This window comes from Chiloscyllium plagiosum, chromosome 4 (assembly GCF_004010195.1).
Source record: "Chiloscyllium plagiosum isolate BGI_BamShark_2017 chromosome 4, ASM401019v2, whole genome shotgun sequence".
NCBI lineage: Eukaryota > Metazoa > Chordata > Chondrichthyes > Orectolobiformes > Hemiscylliidae > Chiloscyllium > Chiloscyllium plagiosum.
This window is the reverse complement of record NC_057713.1, coordinates 124,550,454-124,561,261: the sequence shown is the minus strand read 5'-3', so window position 1 is coordinate 124,561,261 and position 10,808 is coordinate 124,550,454. Positions and strand designations below refer to the sequence as shown.

The 10,808-nt window shown below is 42.4% G+C and overlaps 1 protein-coding gene across 1 annotated transcript in view; it reads left to right on the top strand.

The window, feature by feature from the left end:
- The first annotated feature begins 3,999 nt into the window (after positions 1 to 3,999).
- The window catches only part of zfhx4 (zinc finger homeobox 4), a 306,583-nt gene continuing 299,774 nt past the window's right edge, over positions 4,000 to 10,808 (top strand). Inside the window, exon 1 of the mRNA XM_043689133.1 lies at positions 4,000 to 4,078. The gene's annotated coding sequence lies outside the window, so the exon portion shown is untranslated. The remainder of the gene's footprint in view (positions 4,079 to 10,808) is intronic.

Below are 10,808 nucleotides of genomic sequence, written 5' to 3'. Positions count from 1 at the left end.
CTTCTTTCTCTCCCTATTCCTCACCTCACTAGCACGTGGCACGGGCAGCAAACCAGAGAAAACAACTCTGTTTGTCCTACCTCTAAGCTTCCATCCTAGCTCCCTGAATTTCTGCCTCAAGTCCCCATCTCTCTTCCGATTTATGTCATTGGTGCCAATGTGGACCACGACTTGGGGCTGCTCTCCCTCCCCCCAAAGGATCTCAAAACCACGATCAGAGATACAACGGACCCGGGCACCCGGGAAGCAACACACCAACCGTGAGTCTCTTTCGTCCCCACAGAACCTCCTATCTGTCCCCCGAACTATCGAGTCCACAATGACTACTGCTCTGCTCCTCTTCCCCCTTCCCTTCTGAGCAGCAGGTACCTCACTGCTTTCCCCTGGTAAGTCATCCCCCCAACAGTATCCAACAGTATACTTATTGTTGAGGGGAATAGCCACAGGGGATCCCTGCACTGCCTGCCGATTCCCTTTCTGTCCCCTGTCACCCATCTGTCTTCTTCTTTTATCTGAGGAGTGACTACCTCTCTGTAAGTCCTGTCAATAACCCCCTCTGCCTCCCGAATGATCCGAAGTTCATCCAACTCTAGCTCCAGTTCCCTAACGCGGTTTTCGAGGAGCTGGTGTTGGGTGCACTTCCCACAGATGTAGTCAGCAGGGACACTCGTGGGGACCCTTACTTCCCACATTCTGCAGGAGGGACATTCCACTGCCCTAACTCCATTCTGGGTAAAATTCCAACTTGAATGTCTACAAATGATCAGGCATTACCTCATCAGGCATTCTTGCTGTTACCATTTGTGTTACCATCTAAATATAAAGATAAAGAAAGTGCATGATGTGGAAATTGAATGTATGTAAGATTACATGTTCTGAAGGAGGGTCACTCGACCTGAAATATTAACTCCGATTTCGCTCCACAGATGCTGCCAGACCTGCTGAGATTTTCCAGAATTTCTGCTTTTGTTTAAAATTACATGATTCTTACTTCAATAACCTTTTTTTAAACTTCCCAGAAGTTGTACTATTTGTATTCTAGAGCATTCAATAATTACTTAGATGGCAAGACCTGGTTATCATATGATAATTGTATCAGCAGATTTTCTCAAAAAGTACTGGGGCAAATCTCTAATGACTTACAATTAGAATTTAAACCACATAGTTACCTCAGGCTATCTTTGTATATGTCATTATAATTTGGATTTGATAACAAAGGTTTGATTTGGCCGTGGCTTTGGGATTTTGTGCTGACAATTATCGTGGTAAAGCCTGTGCATGACGCACATCATGACACCACACAAAGGGATAAATGATAGTGGTATATTTACTGCATGTTTTGTGCATAATAATCACCAGGTAGCTAACAGAAAATAAGGATTTCAATATATGTTGCATCATCATTAAGTACATTCATGAGCTGATTCATAAGTAAATTTATATTAAGTTTTTCCATGATTCTCATTACGTTCTCAGGTTCTGACACAATAATTTATTGAATTCTAGTCAAAGTTACAAATGGTGACTTATCACTTAAACAGCTAGCTGTATGTATCAAATTCCAGAAATGTTTTAAACTTGATTATAGAGTGGTCATAGATTAAGCACTATACTGTGTATCTATGGTACAATGCTCTTTTCTAACTCTCATTAGCTATGGGATCTTTCACATTGATGAACAAGAGCCATTAATATTTCTTTAGAGATACAATTTACTGCATCACTTAAATGTTACTTAATTGAATTATTTTAGAGTAAAATTTGTATACTCATATTTTACTATTAGTTGATATTTAAAGTGGGATTATAGCTGAAAGGTTATTGAGTGATATGCGGCAGCAGGCACTATTTTTCTCTCTTTATAACTATTTATCTGGTACTTAAGCTGTTTCTACGACTTCCTGTCTTTTTCTTTAATTGTGTTGTTGTTTGCTTATGCAGTTTGAGGTGGCTGCAAATCTGGCATTTTATAATAGCAACGCTAAAGTTCTATGACAAATCAAAGACCCGGCCAAACAATTCTCAGGAAAAAGGTGATGATCAAGTCCCCAGGGCAGGCACCAGTTGTGTTAGGCTATATATTAAGTTGAGCCCCTGTGTAATGTTAGACCAGGTTTTAAAAGTCCCTTTAGCCTACTTAAAATTAACTTAAATGTTTGGACTTTGCTGATGCTACCATCTGCATTCCTGAACATTTAAGTTCTAACTATAGACAGAAAAACCTTGCATTACCATAAGAACATAAGAACAAGAAAAAGCTATTCAGTCTCTCCTGTTCTACCATTCAGTTAGATCATGGTTGAAGTGTATTGTAACTTAATTTATCTGCATTGTTTCTATATCCCTCCACCCTTCTGAATAAAAATGTATTAATCTTAGTTTCGAAACTTTCAATTTGTCAAGTCTTAATGGATTGTTGGCTGGGAGATCCATACTTCCCCTAGCCTTTGTGTGAAGAAGTGCTTTGTGATTACACCCCAAAATGATGCAATGCTAATTTTAAGGTTTCCCTTTTGATCTTATTCCTCCTGCAAGTGCATCACCAGTGAATATGCTTTCTCTCAATCTACTCTATCAACTTCTTTAATTAACTTAACCACCTCAATCATGCATGCACAGGATTAGCCTGAGCAGGACAGCAATAGTTGCATAGAAATAGTAACTACTGTGGAAGTATAATTAGTCTCCTCCCTCTGCATTTTTCCCAAATGATTTATCTCATTGTCATCTCTGAATCTGTTGGCTTTTAACATTCTATCAAGCATTTTCTTCCCTCAAAATTGTTAGTTTCAAATTTTTATTGAAAAAGAACCTACTTTTGAATAACACCATTTACAATCTCAGGACAATTCTGGGAGTTTTGTAACCTATCAAGTATTTTGAAGAGCAATCACTGTAGTAATGTAGGGAAATATGACAGTAAATTTTCACACAATAAGATTGCACAATCTTAGGATAATCTTTTATTCAGTGTTGTGGTTAAGTTTGAATTTTTACCAGAAGATTAAGACAAATCCACTAATCCTCTTTGAAAAAAGGCCAAACGAACAAAGACTTGGAGTAGGCCATTCAGCCCTTGAGCATTCTCCGTTACTTGGTAAAATCATGGTTGATCTTATTGTAAGACTCTGCTTGCAGCACCTGTTGAGGAACAGAGTTTGAAAGACACAGGAACTTGTGTGAGAAATAAAACATTTCATCACATCTCTGTTTAAATGAATAAAGCATTATTTTTAAACAATGACCCCCATTCTAAATCCCTTCATAAGAGGAAACATCTTCACCACATCGACTCTGTCAAGACCCTCAGGAGTTCATATGTTGCCTCTTACTTTCCTAACCTCCAGCAGTCATATGTCTCTTTATGTCTTCTTAATAGCACACTTTCCTACCTACCTTTCCGTCATCAGCAAAACAGGCAAACATTTCTCTCATCTCTTCATCCAAATCATACATGCATATTGTGAGCACCGGTCCCTATTGCACATCTTTGTTACGTCATTCCAACCAGTAAAGTAACTATTTCTGCCTACTGTCTGCTTCCTTTTAGCCAGCCAGTTTTTGATCCATGCCAATACATTAATCCTGACACCGTGATCTTTTTTTTCTGCAATGGCTTGGCACTTTATTAATATCTTCTAGAAATCTGAATACTGTACATCTACTGATTTAGCTTTATCCACAGCACATGATACTTCCTTAAAGAATTCCAACAAATTGGTGAAATATGATTTCCCTTTCATAAAGCCATTTTCCTTGACCTGATCTAAGTGTTCCATGATAATATCTTTAAAAATTCCTTCTAATATTTTCATTACAACAGTGTTGAGCTAGCTGGCCTATAGTTTCTTGCTTTCTGGGTTTTCTTTCATTAATTAATGAAATGCAGGTATCACTAACTGGGCAAGCATTTATTGTTTATCCCCAGTTAACTCTTGATAAGGCATTGACGAGCTGTCTACTTGAACTGCTGCAATCCAATTTGTGCAGTTAGACCTAAAATGCTGTTATTGAGGGAATTCCAGGACTTTTGCTGGATGACACTGATGAAAAGGCAATACGTTTCTAAATCTGGATGGTGAGTAGCTAAGAGGCAAACTTGGAGTAGATGTGTTCCTATACATCCAATTCCCTCGTCCTTCTAGATGGTAGTGGCTGTGGATTTGGAAAGTTCTGCGGAAGGAATCTTGGTGAATTTCTACAGTGCACCTTGTGGATGGTACATACTGCTACTACTGACAATTAATGATGGAGAGAATGAATGTTTGTGGATGTGGTGCTTTGTCCTGCATAAATAATGGAGTTAAATTTGTTGTCTTCCAATCTAACTGAACTTCCCATGAATATAACGAGTTTTGGAATATTAAAATAAATGCATCAACTATCGTACTTGCCAACTTTTTTGATCGATGAAATCCTTCAAGTCCCAGACACTGGTCAGCCTGTAGCTGCAATAATTTACTCAGCATCACTTCTCAGGTGTTAGTAATTTTCCTGATTTCCTCCCTCTCTTCCACTTCATGATTTCTAGCTGCTTGGGGACTGCTGCAGAACACCTTTTTAATTCAATCTGCCATCTCTTTAATGCTCATTATCAATTCTACAGACTCACTTTCTATATGACCTGTGTTAACATTGTTAACTATTTTTAAGCATATGTTTTTATATTTCTGACTAGCTTTCTCTCACACTCTAATGTTTTTCTTTTTGATGGTCACTCTTTGTTGGATTTTGTGTTCTATCCAATCTTCTGATTGGCCAGCTGTCTTTGCAGAACCATAGACTTTTTCTTCAAATTTTATACTATCTTTAACCTTTCTAGTTAACTACTGATGGTAAATCTATCTCTTGAAAATGTTCTTGTTTGTTTGAATGTACCTATTATAAAGTATGCCCTTAAATATCATGACCTCTCATTTCATTTCATTTGCCAATTTGTTTCGGCCAACTCTGCTTTCATATTGTCTGAATTACCTTTATTTATTTTTTTAACAATAGTCTCGGACCCACTCTTCCCTCCATCAATTATATTATGATCACTGCTGCCCAGAGGCACCATCACTGTGAGATCATTCATTAATTCTCTCTTTTGGCATAATGCCAAGTCCTGTATAGCCTGCTGTTTGGCTGATTCTGAAACATGATGTTCCAAGTAACCAGCCTCCAAACATTCTATGAACTTTGCATCTAGGTGATCATTTAAGAGAAAGTGAGGACTGCAGATGCTGGAGATCAGAGCTGAAAATGTGTTGTTGGAAAAGCGCAGCAGGTCAGGCAGCATTGAAGGAGCAGGAGAATCGATGTTTCGGGCATGAGCCCTTCTTCAGGAAGGAGGGCTCATGCCCGAAACGTCGATTCTCCTGCTCCTTGGATGCTGCCTGACCTGCTGCGCTTTTCCAGCAACACATTTTCATCTAGGTGATCATTGCCCATATGACTAGCCCAGTTTACATGTAGATTAAAATTTTTCATAGTTGTTGTCATGTCTTTCTCACAAGCTCCCATTATTTCTTCATTTATGCTCCACCTTACAATATGATTATTGTTAGGAGGCCCATATATTACTCCGGTGAGTGAATTTTAACTTTATCATTGTTTGGTGATAAACTGCTGTTTTGAAGCATCTAGTTTGTCAAGTTTGCACTATCATGAGCTGGAGAAAGGGGAGGAAGAAGAAGCAAGGATCAGTAGCAATAGGGATTTCATGGTGGCACAGTGGTTAGCACTGCTGCCTCACAGCGCCAGAGACCCAGGTTCAATTCCCGCCTCAGGCAACTGTCTGTGTGGAGTTTGCACATTCTCCCTGTATCTGCGTGGGTTTCCTCCCGGTGCTCCGGTTTCCTCCCACAGTCCAAAAATGTGCAGGTTAGGTGAATTGGCCATGCTAAATTGCCCATAGTGTTAGGTGAAGGGGTAAATGTAGGGGAATGGGTCTGTGTGGGTTGGTCTTCGGAGGGTCGGTATGAACGTGTTGGGCCGAAGGGTCTGTTTCCACATTGTAAGTAATCTAATCTAATCTAGTTGAGAGAACTGACAGGTGCAGGACTTGGTGTTAAACATTCCCGGGTGCAAAGTCTTCAGAACTGATTTGACATAAAGAAAGGGAGGAGCGATGGTGATATTGGCTAAGGAGAGCATTGCAGTGCAAGAGAAAGAGGGTAGTGGCTGTGGATTTGGGTGATCTGCCTGAAGAGTGAATTTCTGCAGTGCATCTTGTGGATGGTACACACTCCTGCTACTGACCATCAGTGGCAGAGGGAGTGAATGTTTGTTGATTTGGTGCCAATCAAGCAGGTTGCTTTGTCTTGGGTAAATAATGGAGTTCAAGGGTAGAATCAATTTGCTTAAAGCTAATGAACAGGAAGAGTGCAGTGATATTGCACAATGTTATCTACAGACCAATCCATCCAACTCTGCCTTGAAAACATTCAAGGACTCTGCTTCCACTGCTTTTTCAGAAGACAGTGTTGGTCAATCTTGATCTTCTATGAGATAAAAGACTTCCTCATGTCTGGCTTAAATGGACGATCCTTACTTTTAATGAGTGACCCCCAGTTCTAGATTCTCCCACAAGCAAATCCATATGCAACACTATTGGGGACTTCTCAGGGTCTTTGAATAAAGTAGCCTCTTACTCTTTTAAACTCCAGCAATTTACGCCTCGTCTGTCAAACCTTTCCTCATAAGACAATCCACCCATGCCAGTTATAAGTCTAGTAATAAATGCCGTGGATAATAAGTCAAAAGCGGAACATTTGTCAGGAAATGGCTCACCATTGTTATGGTGGTGAATGAATAATCCAGAGGCCCAGGCTAATGTTCAAATCTCACCATAGCAGTTGGTAGAATTTCAGTTATTATTTTCTTTTATTCGCACGTGGGATGTAAGCATTGCAGGCTTAGCCAGCATTTATTGCCCTGGAGAAGGTAATGATGAGGTGTCCAGGAATTATAGAGTCATTCAACATGAAAACAGACCCTTTGTTCCAACTCGTCCACGCTGACCAAATTTCCCAAAATAAATTAGTCCCATTTGCCTGCGTTTGGCCCATATCCCTGTAAAATTTTGCTATTCATGTGTCTGTCCAAATGCCTTTTGAATGTTGGAACTATGCCTGCATCTATCACTTCCTCTGGAAGTTCCTTCCACATACAAACCATCGTCTGTGGGAAAAGGTTGTTCCACGGGTCCGTTTTTTCAATCTTTCCCCTCTCACCTTAAAAATAAACCCAATGGTTTTGAACTCTGCTATCCTTGGGAATAGACCTTTGCCGTTCACCTTCACTCTGCCCTTCATGATTTTATAAACCTCCGTAAGGTGACCACTCAACCTCTTACACTACAGGCTTCATGAACCATTGCAGTCTTTTCAGTTTGGAGCGCCCACCATTATTAGGAACTGAGTTCAATAGACAATGGGTGCAGGAGTAGGCCATTCTGCCCTTCGAGCCTGCACCACCATTCAGTATGATCATGGCTGATCATCCTTAATCAGTATCCTGTTCCTGCCTTATCTCTATAACCCTTCATTCCACTATCCTTGAGAGCTCTATCCAACTCTTTCTTAAATGAATCCAGAGACTGGGCCTCCACTGCCCTCTGGGGCAGAGCATTCCATACAGCCACCACTCTCTGGGTAAAGAAGTTTCTCCTCATCTCTGTCCTAAATGGTCTACCCCGTATTTTTAAGCTGTGTCCTTTGGTTCGGGACTCACCCGTCAGCGGAAACATGTTTCCTGCCTCCAGAGTGTCCAATCCTTTAATAATCTTATATGTCTCAATCATATCCCCTCTCAGTCTTCTAAACTCAAGGGTATACAAGCCCAGTCGCTCCAGTCTTTCAGCATAAGGTAGTCCTGCCATTGCAGGAATTGACCTCGTGAACCTACACTGCACTCCCTCAATAGCCAGAATATCTTCCCTGCACACAATATTCCAGGTGCAGTCTCACCAGGGCCCTCTACAGCTGAAGAAGAATATCTTTGCTTCTATACTCAAACCCTCTTGTTATGAAGGCCAGCATGCTATTAGCCTTCTTCACTACCTGCTGTACCTGCATGCTTACCTTCATTGACTGGTGTACAGTCAATAGGATTTTAATACAATGACAGTTAAGGAACAATGATGTAGAACCAAGTCTGTGTGGTGTGTGTCTTGGAGATGATATATGTCTTGGAGGGCCCTTGCAGTTGTGGTGTTCCCACACAGTTACTGCTCTGACCCTTCTGGGTTGTAAGGTTTACGGGTTTGGAAGGTGACGACAAAGGAGCCTTTCTAAGTCACTGCAATGCATCGTATTGTGGAAACTGTGTATCTCTGGTGAAGGGTGTAAATGTTGAAAGTGGTGGATGGGTTGCCAAGCAAGCAAGTGATTTAGGCTTGGTTGGTGTTGAGGTTCTTGAGTATTGTTGAAGATGCATCAATGCAGAAAAGTGGAGAGTATTGCATCAACACCACTGATTGTGCCTTGTGAACAGGCTTTGCATAGTCAAGAGGTGAGTTATTCACAGCAGAATACTGAGTGTTCTGACCTACTGTTGTAGCCACAGCATTTATATCATTTGTCCAGTTTAGTTTCTGGTCAATTGCAGCCATAGGGGTGTTGATAGTGGAATGGAAAGCTGTTCATTTCAACAATAATGATCATGAATCGATCATATTGTTGTAAAAGCATTTGTGTCTCACCAATGTAGTTTATGAAATAACCCCACTGCCCTGTCTCTGTGGAGTTTGCACATTCTCCCTGTGTCTGCGTGGGTTTCCTCTGGCTGCTCTGGTTTCTTCCCACAATCCAAAGACAGGTTACATGAATTGGCCACACTAAATTGCCCATCATGTTCAGGGATATGTAGGCTGGGTGTATTAGTCAAGGGCAAATATAGGATAATAGGGTAGGGGAATGGGTCTGGTGGGTTACTCTTTGGAGGGTTGGTGTGGACGTTTGGCCAAATGGCCTATTTCCATACTGTAAGGATTCTACGATTCTATGATTTCCTTAACTGGTCTGGCCTACAAGTGACTCCATATACAGTGGAGCATTTGGTAGCATGGAGGTCTGGGGCAAATGATCTGATAGGAGAGTAGTAAAGGTGGGGACCTTGCCCCTTTTCTGTTTCACCTCAATTTACTCTGGGGTGGAAGGGCCTTCTCCAATGCTCCACCTGCCAATTATTGAGGCCTTTGGAACAGACAATTAATGACCCCATCCTGCTGCTGCTGGTCCAGTAGTGGGGAGGGGTGATGGCTTATTGGGCAGGGAGCATGGCCACCAAAGCCTGGAGTACTTAATCAATAGACCCAGGATCAGGAAGAAAGTGGAGACTGAAATCCACTGCTGCTGACCCCGTCCTTTCCTACAACCTCCCACCCTCTAACCCTTTCCTGATGTTGTTCACCTGTGCCTGAGTCCCTCCTCAATTCAAGGCCTTGGATGAGTGGAATACTAACAACAATAACTGCCTCCTGCAATACTTCTGCATTCAGGGAGTCTCTGTTGAGCCAGCAGCTCTTGGCTGACCAGATCACAGCCTATTGGGCCTTGATCCTGGGGGAAGGCCGTTGCTGGCCTGACAAGTGTCCAAGTGAGACAAGATGTGTTGGACCTTCCAAACAAGAGACAATGTGGCTATCTCAATGGTTTTTCAGTCAGCATCAAGGCTCACATCACCTCCACCAAATTGCATGACTTTCAACTGCCCTTTGAAATATCCCATCAAGCCACTCAGTTTTTTTTAGATTAGATTACTGTACAGTGTGGAAACAGGCCCTTCGGCCCAACAAGTCCACACCGACCCGCCGAAGCGTAACCCACCCCTACCCCTACCCCTACATTTACCCCTTACCTAACACTACAGACAATTTAGCATGGCCAATTCACCTGACCTGCACATCTTTGGACTGTGGGAGGAAACCGGAGCACCCGGAGGAAACCCACGCAGACACGGGGAGAACGTGCAAACTCCACACAGTCAGTCGCCTGAGGCGGGAATTGAACCCGGGTCTCTGGCGCTGCGAGGCAGCAGTGCTAACCACTGTGCCACCGTGCCGCCCAATTGTACCTAATCACCCCAAAAAGATAAAAAGGGGACAATGTTTAATGGAGCACACAGCTTTTGCCATGACATCCGAAGTGACAATGGCAGCCATGCCTGATTAATCCTGCAAAATTCTCCTTTCTAACCTGTGAGGGCTTGTGGAAAAATTGGGAGAGCTCTCCCAAAAATATAGCCAGCAACAGTCTGACATGTGCAGCAGGTCAGGCAGGATCCAAGGAGCAGGAGAATCAATGTTTCAGGCATGAGCCCTTCTTCAGGAAGGGCTCATGCCCGAAACGTCGATTCTCCTGCTCCTTGGATGCTGCCTGACCTGCTGCGCTTTTCCAGCAACACATTTTCAGCTCTGATCTCCAGCATCTGCAGTCCTCACTTTCTCCTAACAGTCTGCCATGGCCATCCACACGGAATCGAACCTTACAGACACGTTTCCAGATATCCTACTTACATATTGTCTTACTGGCAGGATAGACCCAGCAGAGGCAGTGGTGCAGTGGTGTGCAGTCAAGAGGGAGTTACCCTGGGAGTCCTCAGCATTATCTCTGGACTCCATGAGTAGATCAGATATGGGCAATGAAACTAGGTAAAAACAATGACTGCAGATGCTGGAAACCAGATTCTGGATTAGTGGTGCTGGAAGAGCACAGCAGTTCAGGCAGCATCCAAGGAGCTTTGAAATCGACGTTTTGGGCAAAAGCCCTTCATCAGGAATAAAGGCAGTGAGCCTGAAGCATGAAGAGATAAGCTAGGGGAGG